This window comes from Lithobates pipiens, unplaced genomic scaffold, assembly GCF_037356315.1.
Source record: "Lithobates pipiens isolate NorthernLeopardFrog02 unplaced genomic scaffold, aLitPip1_a1.2 Scaffold_13, whole genome shotgun sequence".
Lineage (NCBI taxonomy): Eukaryota > Metazoa > Chordata > Amphibia > Anura > Ranidae > Lithobates > Lithobates pipiens.
Window position 1 is genome coordinate 331,077,349 of NW_027507718.1, and position 14,165 is coordinate 331,091,513.

General features: G+C 44.0%; 1 protein-coding gene across 3 annotated transcripts in view; it reads right to left on the reverse strand.

Annotated features, from left to right (window-relative positions):
• ANAPC10 (anaphase promoting complex subunit 10) overlaps positions 1 to 14,165 on the reverse strand; it is a 124,643-nt gene that overhangs the window by 22,075 nt on the left and 88,403 nt on the right. The gene's annotated exons all lie outside the window — the stretch shown is intronic.

Genomic DNA, 14,165 nt, shown 5'->3' on the forward strand with positions numbered 1-14,165 from the left:
GTTCTCCTCTCTCCACAGAGAAACACTGGAGCTCTGTCAGAGTGACCATCGGGTTCTTGGTCATCTCCCTGACAAAGGCCTTTCTTCCCCGATTGGGGGCCTGCTCTAGGAACCGTCCTGGTCATTCCAAACTTCTTCCATTTATGGATGACGGATGCCACTGGGTTCATTGGGACCTTCAAAGTTGTCGAAATGTTTCCGTACCCTTCCCCCAGATCTATGGCTCGATACAATCCTGTCTCGGAGGTCTACAGAAAATTTCTTGGAATTCATGGCTTGGTTGGTGCTCCGACATGCACTTTTAACTGTGGGACCTTATATAGATAGGTGTGTGCCTTTCCAAATCATGTACAATCAACTGAATTTACCCCAGGTGGTCTCAAATCAAGTTGTAGAAAAAAAACTCAAGGATGATCAGTGGAAATAAAATGCACCCAAGCTCAATTTTGAGCGTTATTGCAAAAGCTGTGAATACTTACAGTATGTACATGTGATTTTTTTCAATTTTATTACATTTGCAAAGATTTCAAACAAACTTCTTTCACGTTGTCATTATGAGTGAGTTTAAAGGAGTGGAAAGAATAAGTAACTATTCCTATGCATTAATTGTAAGCGTTTTTTATGAGTAACTAGTGATTATGTACATGATCTTATCTTATCAGAATTCTGTGGAAAAGTGGTGATCTGTAAAAATCCCCTTAACCACTTCAATACAGGGCACTTAAACACCTTCCTGCCCAGACCAATTTTGAGCTTTCAGCGCTGTCGCACTTTGAATGACAATTGCGTGGTCATGCTATACTGTACCCAAATGAAATTTTTATCATTTTTTTCCCACAAATAGAGCTTTCTTTTGGTGGTATTTGATCACCTCTGCGGTTTTTATTTTTTGCGCTACAAATAAAAAAATACCGAAAATTTTGAAAAAAAAATGTTTTTTTTTTGTTTCAGTTTCAAAACTTTGTAAATACCGTATATACTCGAGTATAGGCCGACCCGAATATAAGCCGAGGCCCCCAATTTACCCCCAAAAAAACTGGCAAACTTATTGACTCGTGTATAAGCCGAGGGTGAGACATGCCTGTCCATCCCTGTGTGTGTGTCCGTCCCTGTGTGTCCGTCCATCCCTGTGTGTCCGTCCATCCATCCCTGTGTGTGTGTGTGTCCATCCATCCATCCATCCCTGTGTGTGTGTGTGTCCATCCATCCATCCATCCCTGTGTGTGTGTGTGTCCATCCATCCATCCATCCCTGTGTGTGTGTGTCTCCATCCATCCATCCCTGTGTGTGTGTGTCTCCATCCATCCATCCCTGTGTGTGTCTCCATCCATCCACCCATCCCTGTGTGTGTGTGTATCCATCCATCCCTGTGTGTGTGTGTGTCTCCATCCGTGTGTGTGTGTGTGTGTGTGTGTGTGTGTGTGTGTGTGTGTGTGTGTGTGTGTGTGTGTGTGTGTGTGTGTGTGTGTGTGTGTGTCCAGCCTACCTGTGTCCCGAGCCTCCGTCCCGTGCCTTGCCTCCTTGCCTCCGTCCCGTGCCGTGCCTTGCCTCCGTCCCGTGTCGTGCCTTGCCTCCGTCCCGTGTCGTCCCGTGCCGTGCCTTGCCTTGCCTCCGTCCCGTGCCCTCTTCGTCGGCGCCTCGGCGCCCATTGTAAAATTCAAAAGCCACGCCTCCTCCTTCGCCTGTGATAGGCGGAACACTGAATTTCCCAGCAGCCTGTGTTCCGCCTATCACGGACATCGTATCATCCTCGTCCGTAGTACGAGGATGATACGATGTCCGTGATAGGCGGAACACAGGCTGCTGGGAAATTCAGTGTTCCGCCTATCACAGGCGAAGGCGGAGCCGGAGGCGCGGCTTTTGAATTATAGAATGGCCGCTGTCTGTCTGCTCGACACGCTGATCGAGCGGGCAGACAGCGATGACTCGAGTATAAGCCGAGGGGGGCACTTTCAGCCTCAAAAAAGAGGCTGAAAATCTCGGCTTATACTCGAGTATATACGGTAAGTACGTTTTCTCCTTCACTGATGGGCACTGATGGGGCTACACTGATGGGCACTGATAAGGCGGCACTGATGGGCACCAATCAGCTTGCTCCCTGATTGTGGCTTGCATGTGGATTTTCTGAACACAAGTGGATTTTTTTGAACTAAAGTGGAGAGTTAATAACCAGGAGTTGAAAACAGGAGTTAAGACAGGAGTCTCTAACCTCTATCCTACCTCCATCCTCCCCTCCATTTTAAAGATCCCACTGCAAGGGGCAACCAGACAGCTTTCCAGAAATGTCAGGCTGACAGCAAGCCAGATTCACCGGAACCAGAGTGTTTAAAGGGGACAACCGCAGCCAGGTAAGCTCGCACCTCCACTCCCCCCCCCCCCCCCAGTGATTGTTCCAGGGACTCCGTCCGACCGCCTACGGGGGTCAGGAAGGAATTTTTGCCCACTGGTGCATTTGGCTGCTACTGTCAGGGGGTTTTTCGCCTTCCTCTGGAACAACCATAGGTTAGCATATCCCTACCTCCGGCCTCCTTTCCATTTTTACGCTATCCTAGGACGACTATTCCAGATCACAGCCAGACTTCTTTTCTAAGCGGAGACCTCCACCTTAAGTAAAGGCAACTGGAACAGCCAGCAACCGAATACAACAACTCCTTCCGCATCCATATAGGCATCCCCTGATCAACTTGCGCGCTAATAGCCTCAAGCACGGCGGCAAGTCTGATACCTAGCCCCACCTCAGGATCAATACCCTGATCAGGATCATCATCTTAGGCCCATAGTACTATCAACAGCATCCACAAACCATGTGCTACTTCAAATACTCAGCTGAAGTTCTGCACAGACTAAGGAACATCAACACCACATTGCCATCTTCCATACAAAAAATACTTCAAAGAGAACAACTATTAAAAACCGGACGACAAGCAGCTCCCAACCACAGGAAGACATCTACTCGACCACTACAATTAGATTGCGCCTTGATTAACGCCAGGTCTGCAGTCAAACATAGACTGGAAGTACACGACTTCATCATCGAGAACAATGTAGACTGCCTCTTCATCACCGAAAGCTGGTTAACCTCTGACTGCAACACCATCCTCACCGAATTGGTGCCGGAAAACTACAGGATCCTAACCGAACACCGGATAGGGAAAAAAGGAGGAGGCCTAGCAGTGATCTTTAAAGGTCACCTGGATCTCACTAAACCATCATCTCAGAACCCAGTGTCTTTTATGGAAACCCTGACGCTACATTTTCAAACAACACCCCATGACACCACTCATATTCTACTGTGCTACAGACCACCGGGACCAAAGTCCAATCTTCTTTCACCCCTCACGGAATCCTTTGCAATGCACACCCTAAAATTCAAAAATTTCCTGGCACTCGGAGATTTCAACCTTTGGGCAAACGAGCCTAAAGACCCCATCGCAACTGCCTGCATCAATCAACTAGAAGAACTGGGTCTACAGCAACTGATAAAGACTCCCACGCATGGGTCAGGACACACCCTGGACCTCATTTTCAAACAGAACATCGACGTCAACATACTCGACAACATAACTCTGCCATGGACGGATCACCACGCCATCAAATTCAAAATCACTACCAACATGACCAACGCAAAACGGAAACCTGTAACAACGCACTGGACCAGATCGCATAAAAAACTGTACTCCGAAGCCTTCAAAACCACTCTGTCCAAAAAAATATCTACAATAACCTTAAACCACTCTACGGAGGAAACACTCAACTCCCTGAACAAGGCATTACTGCAATCAGCAGACTCGGTAGCACCAAAACGCAGGGCTCTCAACAGGAAGAAAAATGCTGGATGGTTTAATAGCTCCCTCTCCGTACTAAAGCAAGAACGCAGAAGAGCGGAAAGAACATGGAGAAGAAATCCCACCGAGGAAAACCTATTTAACTACAAAGGTCTGACAGAGAATTATCGGAAAGCAATCTTCAAAGCCAAAAAGGACCACTTCTCATATACAATCTCAATGGCCGCAAACCAACCACAGGAACTGTTTAAACTGGTTAATCAATCAATGAATCCGGTGTGCCTAGAACCCCCAGAAAGCGAATCCCAGGATTACTGTGACAAACTGTCGGATTTTTTCATCGATAAAGTCAAAACCATCAGGGAAACAATTTGTCAGAAGAAAACATCCAACCTCAGCCAGCAAATACATAAAGAGGATGTCCGCACCAACATACCGCAACCGCCAAAATTTTCACTATCCCCAATTACCGTAGACACCGCAAAAAACATCATTAATAAACTGCGTGACAGTACCTCACCTATTGACATCATCCCCACAAAACTACTGAAAGAATGCTCCGACATCGTGGCTCCAACCATAACCCACCTCATAAACCGATCATTCCACGAAGGGATTGTTCCCAGCATCCTCAAACAAGGCATCGTCAAACCTCTACTCAAGAAACCAAACCTGGACCCTCAGGATCCAAACAACCGTAGGCCGATTACAAGCCTCAACACCATTTCTAAGATCATGGAGAAAGCTGTAGTACATCAGCTACAACTTCACCTGGATACTCACAAACTCCTGGACCCGCTGCAATCAGGCTTCCGCCCGGGTCATGGAACAGAAACGGCTCTCCTCAAGATTTGGGATGACGCCCTCGAAGCAGCAGATGACGGAGAGCCGTGTCTCCTCGTACTGCTAGACCTAAGTGCAGCGTTTGATACAGTAGATCACAATACTCTACTCGTCCGCCTCACAGAAGTAGCCGGAGTCCAAGACATAGATCTCCAATGGTTCGCGTCCTTCCTAGGAAATCGGTCACAGACAGTGAAACTAGGAAAATTCCTCTCCAAAACTCGGGCAGTCACCTGCGGAGTCCCTCAAGGCTCTCCGTTGTCACCCGTTCTCTTCAACATTTACATTCGCCCACTCCTTCAAATCATCAGATGCTCAGATCTCTGCTTCCACTCTTACGCTGACGACACGCAACTTTATTTCCGGATCAATGGAAAAAAAGATCACCAACAACAACTTGAAAACTGCCTCAAATCAATAGAGGACTGGATGACCACCAACTCCCTCCAGCTGAACCAATCAAAGACAGAGCTTCTTATCTTACACCCAAATCATAAGCCCGCAACCAAAACCTCCTGGTCTCCACCAACCGTCTTTGGGCAGACTATCTCCCCAAAGACCAAAGCGAAGAGTCTCGGGGTTATTTTAGACGCACAAATGTCAATGGATGCGCAAATAGGATCTGTAGTCAGTCGATCTCACCATCTGCTGCGAATGCTTCGCAGACTCATCCCTTTTATCCCAAAGAATGACAAAGCAGTGGTAGTTGGAACAATCATTAATTCACGACTGGACTACGCAAACACGCTTTACATAGGATTACCACAATATCAACTTGCGCGATTACAACTGATCCAAAACACGGCGGCAAGGCTGATAACAGGAAAAAAACCCTGGGAATCCATTTCTCCTTCACTGAGGAGCTTACATTGGCTAACCGTAAAAAATCGGATCACGTTCAAGACCCTTTGCCTCACCCACAAATGCGTGCATAGAGAAGCTCCGCAATACCTAATGGAGAAAATAAATCATTACACACCAAACCGCAGTCTTCGATCAGCCAACAAAAACCTCCTCCTCGTGCCCAAAGCCCGGTATAAATCCAAGGGTGATCGGAGATTCGCTGTCCAAGGGCCTCGGCTATGGAATGCTCTACCAATCAACATCCGCCTGGAAGAAAATCACCTGGCTTTTAGGAAAAAACTCAAGACCTTCCTCTTTTAGCAGATGATCAAAGCTCGCCACAGCGCCTAGAGGCGATTCAGTTCGCATTGTGCGCTATATAAGTATTTCATTCATTCAATGATGTGGCACTGATAGGCGGCACGGATGGACACTGATAGGTGGCACAAATTGGCACTGATAGCTGGCACGGATTGGCATGGATGGGCGGCACAGATGGGCATGGATGGGCGGCACAGATGGGCATGGATAGGCGGCACAGATGGGCATGGATAGGCGGCACAGATGGGCATGGATAGGCGGCACAGATGGGCATGGGTGGGCACTGATAGGCGGCACAGGTGGGCACTCATAGGCGGCACAGGTGGGCACTCATAGGCGGCACAGGTGGGCACTCATAGGCGGCACAGGTGGGCACTCATTGGTGTTATACTGTACTATTGGATGCCAATCAGTGCCAAACAATAATGCATGCCAATCAGTGATGCCCATTGTGGGCACTGATTGGCATCCATTGTGCTGACTGGCATCCCTGGTGGTCTAGGGAGGATTACCTTTTCCCTGGTGGTCTGGTGACGTCCCTGGTGGTCCAGTGTGGGCATCCTCGGGGGGGCTGTGCTGATAATCGATCAGCACAGACCCCCCCCTGTCAGAGGAGCAGCCGATCGGCTCTCCTCTACTCGTGTCTGACAGACGCGAGTGAGGAAAAGCCAATCACCGGCTCTTCCCATTTACACTGTGATCAGCCATGATTGGACACGGCTGATCACGTGGTAAAGAGTCTCCGTCTGAGACTCTTTACCGAGATCGTAGTTGCTGGGTGTCAGACTGACACCCCGCAACAACGATTGCCGTGATGCGCGCCCCCGGGGGAGCGCAGCGGCTCATAATCCTGATCACGTCATATGACGTCCAATCAGGATTATGAAACCCCTTTGCCACCGTCAATTGTCTATAGGGCGGGTGGCAAGTGGTTAAGAAGCCAATGTTGGCGAAACATGTAGGGGTCTGAAACCACTCTCTGATCACCCTTATATTAGGACACCTGTAACCTGTGATATGATATGTACCAATATTCTTGAACATTTATTTTTAGTTCAATACAAATAAACTTTATTGGTTTTATATAAAATGTGTTTTCTTCTGATTGCTGGCACTGTTACAATCCCATAAAAACACCCTGTTGCTTCATTATGGGGTATTGTTTGTAGAATTTTGAAAAAATAATGAATATAATCCATTTTGGAATATGGTTGTAACATAACAAAATGTGGAAAAAGTGAAGCGCTGTGAATACGGGTGCACTGTATTTAGAAAAGAAAAATTTTACTTCTTGTGATTTTGACTGTTGAGAGTATAAGAAAACCTTAGCTTGTAAATGCCAACATTCTACGCTTGCTGTCTTCTGCACCTTGGCTGCCAAGAAGCACAACACAATGTTGAATAGCTTAATAAGATTAAAATGAATAAAAGGCACTTAGACCTTTGCAGTTGCGAAGGTATTTATATTGTGGTTTTATTGCCATTTTGACTGGCAGCCAACCAGTTCAGTAAAAATAGCTGTACTTACCCAATGACATAGCTGTTGTCACTATGGCCATGATGGACAACCATGAAAAGGTATCTATGTGCCTTTTATTTTTTGCCAAAATATTGTTTAAAATGTTTTTATTTGAAATGCCATTTCATAATTTGTTCCATTTTTGAAAAATCCAATAAAAGTACAGTTTCAGGAACGCCTATTATAAAACACAGAGGCACACCATCTCTTTCCATTAATACTTAATAGTCTGAAAGCATATATTATATTTCATAATCATTTCAATAATACTTTAATACTGGATAGCAAATGAAATAGGTTTTAAAAGAATCTAAGTTTAAAATGTAATTCTATAATCCTATTTATATAATTACTACAGTTTTAACCATTTCCAGCCCAAGCAAATTCTGGCATTCCTCTCCGTCCATATAAAAATCATAAATTTTTGCTAGAAAATTACTCAGAACACCCAAACATTATATATGTTTTTTTAGCAGAGACCCTAGGGACTAAAATGTTGGTAGTTGCAATTTTTTATGTCACACGGTATTTGCACAACAATGTTTCAAACGCAATTTTTTTTGGAAAAAAAAAACAAACACTTTAATGAATTAAAAAAAAAGCAATTGCCCCTGATTAAGCCCAAATAAAGTTCAGCTGTTCTAGTAGGTCTTTCCTGACATTTTCTTAATTGCATCCTACAGCAAAGGCCATGGTCCGCAGAGAGCTTCCAAAGCATCAGAGGGATCTTATTGTTAAAAGGTATCAGTCAGGAAAAGGGTACAAAAGAAATTCCAAAGCATTAGAAATGCCATGGAACACAGTGAGGACAGTCATCAAGTGGAGAAAATATGGCACAACAGGTACATTACCAAGAACTGGACGTTCCTCCAAAATTGATAAAAATATGAGAAGAAAACTGGTCGGGGAGGCAGCCAAGAGGCATATAGCAACATTAAAGGAGCTGCAGAAATATCTTGCAAGTACTGGCTGTGTGGTACGTGTGACAACAATCTCCAGTATTCTTCATATGTGGTAGAGTGGCAAGACGGAAGCCTTTTCTTATAAAGAAAAACATCCAAGTCCCAGCTTAAATTTTGCAAAAACACACCTGAAGCCTCCCAAAAGCATGTGGGAGAATGTGTTATGGTCTGATAAAACCAAGGTTGAACTTTTTGGCCATAATTTCAAAAGATATGTTTGGTGCAAAAACAACACTGCACATCACCAAAAGAACCATACACACGTGAAGCATGGTGGTGGCAGCAGCATCATGCTTTGGGGCTGTTTTTCTTCAGCTGGAACAGGGACCTTAGTCAGAGTAGAGGGAATCAACAGTTCCAAATACCAGTCAATATTGGCCAAAAACCTTCAGGCTTCTGCTAGAAAGCCAAACATGAAGAGGAACTTCATCTTTCAGCATGACAACGACCAAAAGCATACATACAAATCAACAAGGGAATGGCTTCACCAGAAAAAGAATAATGTTTTGGAATGGCTCAGCCAGAGCCCAGACCTGAATCTGATTGAAAATCTGTGGGGTAATCTGAAAAAGGCTGTGCACAGGAGATTCCCTCACAATCTGACAGATTTGGAGTGTTTTTGCAAAGAAGAGTCAAGTCAAGATGTGCCATGCTGATAGACTCATACCCCAAAAGACTGAGTGCTGTAATAAAATCAAAAGGTGCTTCAACAAAAGTAGTATTAGTAAGGGTGTGCACACTTATGCAACCATATTATTATTATTTTTTACTTCCCTCCACCTAAAATATTTCAGTTTGCATTCCTGTCACATTAAAAGGTTCTGAAATTATTTACCGTATATACTCGAGTATAAGCCGAGATTTTCAGCCTCTTTTTTGAGGCTGAAAGTGCCCCCCTCGGCTTATACTCGAGTCATCGCTGTCTGCCCGCTCGATCAGCGTGTCGAGCAGACAGACAGCGGCCATTCTATTCAAAAGCCGCGCCTCCGGCTCCGCCTTCGCCTGTGATAGGCGGAACACTGAATTTCCCAGCAGCCTGTGTTCCGCCTATCACGGACGTCGTATCATCCTCGTACTACGGACGAGGATGATACGACGTCTGTGATAGGCGGAACACAGGCTGCTGGGAAATTCAGTGTTCCGCCTATCACAGGCGAAGGCGGCGGCGCAGCTTTTGAACTTACAATGGCCGCCGACGAAGAGGGCACGGGACGGCACGGCACGGGACGGGACGGGACGGGGGCAAGGCAAGGCACGACACGGGACGGATGCAAGGAGGCAAGGCCCGGCACGGGACGGAGGCAAGGAGGCAAGGCACGGGACGGAGGCTCGGGACAAAGGTAGGCTGGACACACACACACACACACACACACACACACACACACACACACACACACACACACGGATGGAGACACACACAGGGATGGATGGATGGATGGATGGAGACACACACACACACAGGGATGGATGGATGGATGGATGGATGGAGACACACACACACAGGGATGGATGGATGGATGGAGACACACACACACACAGGGATGGATGGATGGATGGACACACACACACACAGGGATGGATGGACGGACACACAGGGATGGACGGACACACAGGGATGGACGGACACACAGGGATGGACGGACACACACACAGGGATGGACAGGCATGTCTCACCCTCGGCTTATACACGAGTCAATAAGTTTGCCAGTTTTTTTGGGGGTAAATTGGGGGCCTCGGCTTATATTCGGGTCGGCCTATACTCGAGTATATACGGTATCTTTGTCTCATTTTTTACATTACAGAAACCTGACATTTTAAAAAGGGGTGTGTAGACGTTTTATATTCACTGTACATGAAATGAAAAATAACTTTACATTACCTCTGCAATAATTGTGGTAGGTAGGCAGACCTGGGAATTGAAATACAGTATTTTTTTTTTTTACAGCTGAAGTCTGTGAAAAATAGCTGTGGATTATTTGACCCACCAGTGAAATTAAAATCGCAGTTTTGTGCAGACTGACCCTTTAATAAAGCTCTCAATTTTAAAAATTCAAAGCAGAAAAACCAAACCGCTCTGAAAAGTGCAAATAAATTAAATCTGCTGCCTTAAACACAGAACAACAAATGTTCCAATGCCCTTTAGTAACAACTAGTCTTTATTCCAAGAGGAACGTTCTGTGAAAAATGATGTGTGAACAGCGGGCACTGATGTTCACACAAGTATACTGCATACAGCCCAGCAGGCAAACTTCTTATTTATTTTGGATTGTGTCTTGGAGGTGCTGGCACAATGGAATTTAAGTACCATAATTGCTTGTTTCTGCCAGTGCCAAGCTCAGAAATAAGAGGTACAAGAAAATGTATGTAAATTATGGTCATGATAAAATAAAATGCATTCATCTAGTCCACTGAAAAGATGTAATTTCTAATCACAACATGTCAAGGACAGAAGGAGCACAGAAAAAAAAAGCAGCAATAACGCAAAGTTCCTGAGGTTCATTTTACAAGGACCTCACACAAAGTGCTCTTTTTTTTTTTTTCCCTTTCTCGTCTTTCGCAACTCCTACTAGAAACAGCATTATTTGCTAAAATAGTCCGAGCTGCCAATAGAGAAGGTATGTCAAAAGACACAGAAACTAAAGATGGAAAAGGAACAAAAAAATAAATAAATGCAGAAGCACATTTTACGAATCCCTGCTCGCTGAATAGAATTTATAGCACTAATACTGAGATATTATTTGGGATGCTCTTACTGGGATAAACAAGTGTTTGAATGGCACAAAACAGATAACGCTATATTAAGTGGTTCAGTATCATACTTTCTAATTAGACTCTTTTCAAGGGTTCGAGGGCACTTTTAAAACAGCCTTGGTTCACATAATAGAACAATGGGAAAATTTTACGAATGGCTGAACGCTAACCCTGACAAGTGTGGAGAGCCAACTACAATACATTATATAGTAGCATAACCTGCCACCCACGTTGCTGAGAGCACAGCTTTCGAGGACAAGCACTGAGCTGTAAAACCACAAAATCCCTTATTACACATTGTATTTTGCAGTTTGGGTAAAATGCACCATTTTGTTTCGACTGCAGATATAAGGTTTATTTTAACTACAGATAATTTTGGTGTTTGTTCAACAAGCGTAAAGCAATCTGTCTTCTTAGTCTGTATTTCAGATTTGTCTATTTTGTTCTGGACAAGAAAACAAAAGTATCTCCTTGCAGAAACACAATGAGGTTTGACATCTGCTACCTCACTTTTTCTTTCACTTACTCTTGTATTTTATACACTTCCATTTCCTACTGGAGCAGCCACTAGGCTCAGAGTTACATTTCAACCACTCAGAACTCTGTCCACTCTGGCCTTGAAAACATGTTTCATTCTTTATTTCACATGTGCACTTTTTCAAGGAAAAAACAATTAGCTTAACCCCTTCATGACGACCATCAAAATAAACCTTAACGTCCAAGCCCGATTTACAACTTTGACATGTGTTAGTATAACTGTACATATCACCACAACTACCTAGTGTATCCAGGTGGATGGCTTTCATTCGGTGGGAACATTTCATGGAAATCTTTTTTATTTGTATTATCAAAAGAGGAGTTGCAGCCTATAAAAAAAAAATATATATATATATATATTTAGGTCAGCAGCTACAAATACTGTAGCTGCTGACCTTTAATATAAGGACACTTATCTATCCAGGGATCCCGCGATGGAGGAGGGGCTGAAATTTTTGTAGATCACCTCAAGGATTGTGGAGATCTTACCCAGAAGTGGGAGCAGGTACCTGGTTTTGACAGGTATCCACTCACCCCTCCCCCCCGAAAAGTGCCAAATGTTGCAGGGGATGGGCGTGGGGGCGCTTTATCAAAAGGAGAACTGACTCCAAAAAGTAAAAAAAAAAAAAAAAAAAAAAAAAGTATTTTTTTTTTTTATTCGGCGGTATATTTTTAAACCATTACCAAAAAATCTGCAAAACAAATTTTCCTAAATAAATTCTACTGATGATCGTGGCAGTGTGTGTGATTAATTGTTTATGCCTGTAGTAGGGCCAAGAAATAAGAGGACATTTTTTCTGTCCTACATAAACACAATGACAAATTTCTTACCTAAAGCACACTGCCACTTACTGCATACTGCCACTAACTGATATTTACACTGTCACCTACTCTGCCACTAAGCATCAATAGACTATTTAAAAGAAAAAAATTTATACAGACTTCTCCTAGGGTGGAGGAATAGATACTGTTTCCTCCTCCCTAGCAGACAAGAGTCTGTTGTTTCTCCTCTTCACAGAGGAAAGACAAAACAGGGAAGGGCTACACAGTAAGTGATCACCTCGGATATCTAATCAGAGGCTATCTTACAGTGATCATGTGATCAGGGTCTTGTTCCCCCGGGTCCTGATCATTAGTAAAGACCCAGGGATGTCAAATATGTGAAAATATACTGCGCTATAAGAAATAAGACCCATTAGCAGCCAGCCCAGCTGTAGACAAGGAAGCAAACATGTAAATGTAAATATAAATGCTGCGCCAATAGGTAAAACAGGAAATATGTGATATGACATCAACCATAAACATAATAATAATAACTCAATAGTCCAAAATACATGCATATAACACATACACCATAAAAAAAGTGTGAAAAAGTCAATCTCTGAAAACGTTGACCATATGTGTAGCTCAATAGTCCCAAATATGTGGAAAAATATATATCTCTAAGTGATATCGTGAAAGGAGATATAATCGCACCACCACCATGATAAGAGGAGTCTTACAAGATTTTATTGACCTGGAAAGGCATACACCACCCAGGTCCTATAGGCTTGTAGGTTTAATCAACCAAATGGATAAAACTGGTCCTGAACTCCAAACGATAGATCTTCATCAATATTTGAAGCCTCAATGGGATATAAGGTATGGAAAACTGCACTCAAAACTTCATATGGAGGACAAAGGCTCGGAACCACGTAGCATGCGTCATGCAATAGAGAAAAGCTTGCATAGCATGATACCGTTTAAGCAGTATTTATTAAATAAAAGTAAAAGTGAACACTCACATTATAGAAGATCGTGAATAGGCACGTCAAAAACAAGTCTATAGCGATGTGTGTAGAGGAATCCACGCGACGCGTTTTGACTAACTAGTCGTCATCTGGTGTATGGACGCCCCTACACCTCCACCACTTATATAAATATGATGACCCCCAAATTAAACCAGACACAGGAAGTAAACGCTGCATGATGTATTTCTAGCTAAACCCAGAAGAGACTTGTGCGGTACAATATACTTAATATAAAACCAATATAGATCCAAATTTTGTTATAGCAACAGCCCGGCCATTCAAATAATCCTCCACGTTGGTAAAGAACTTTGTGATGGAGACAAATATCACCGCAACTCCGTAGCCAAGCCTCGCCATGAATGACGGTATTAATTTTCATGACATAGACGTATTACATGTAATCATCTGCTGACACAGTGACATTATCATAAAGCTTTGTTCTGAAAGCGAGGCTGAAAGCGAGGCTTGGCTGATGTTTTTACATCGGGGCCCCTCCGTGGATTGGCCGATGGGCGGAAATGATGTGACCAAGCCTCTTTTTCATGGCGAGGCTTGGGTACAAATCCACCATGTTGTCCAGTGAAGGGGCGGAAGTCACGTGGCCGGGCCTGGTTTTCATGGCGAGGCTCGGCTACGGACGTGCGATGAGGTTTGTCTCCATTATGAAGTTCTTTACCAACGTGGGAGATGATTTGAATGGCCAGGCTGATGCTATAACAAAATTTGGATCTATATTGGTTTTATATTAGGTATATTGTTCTGCACAAGTCCCTTCTGGGTTTAGCCGGAAATGACATCATGCGGCGTTTACTTC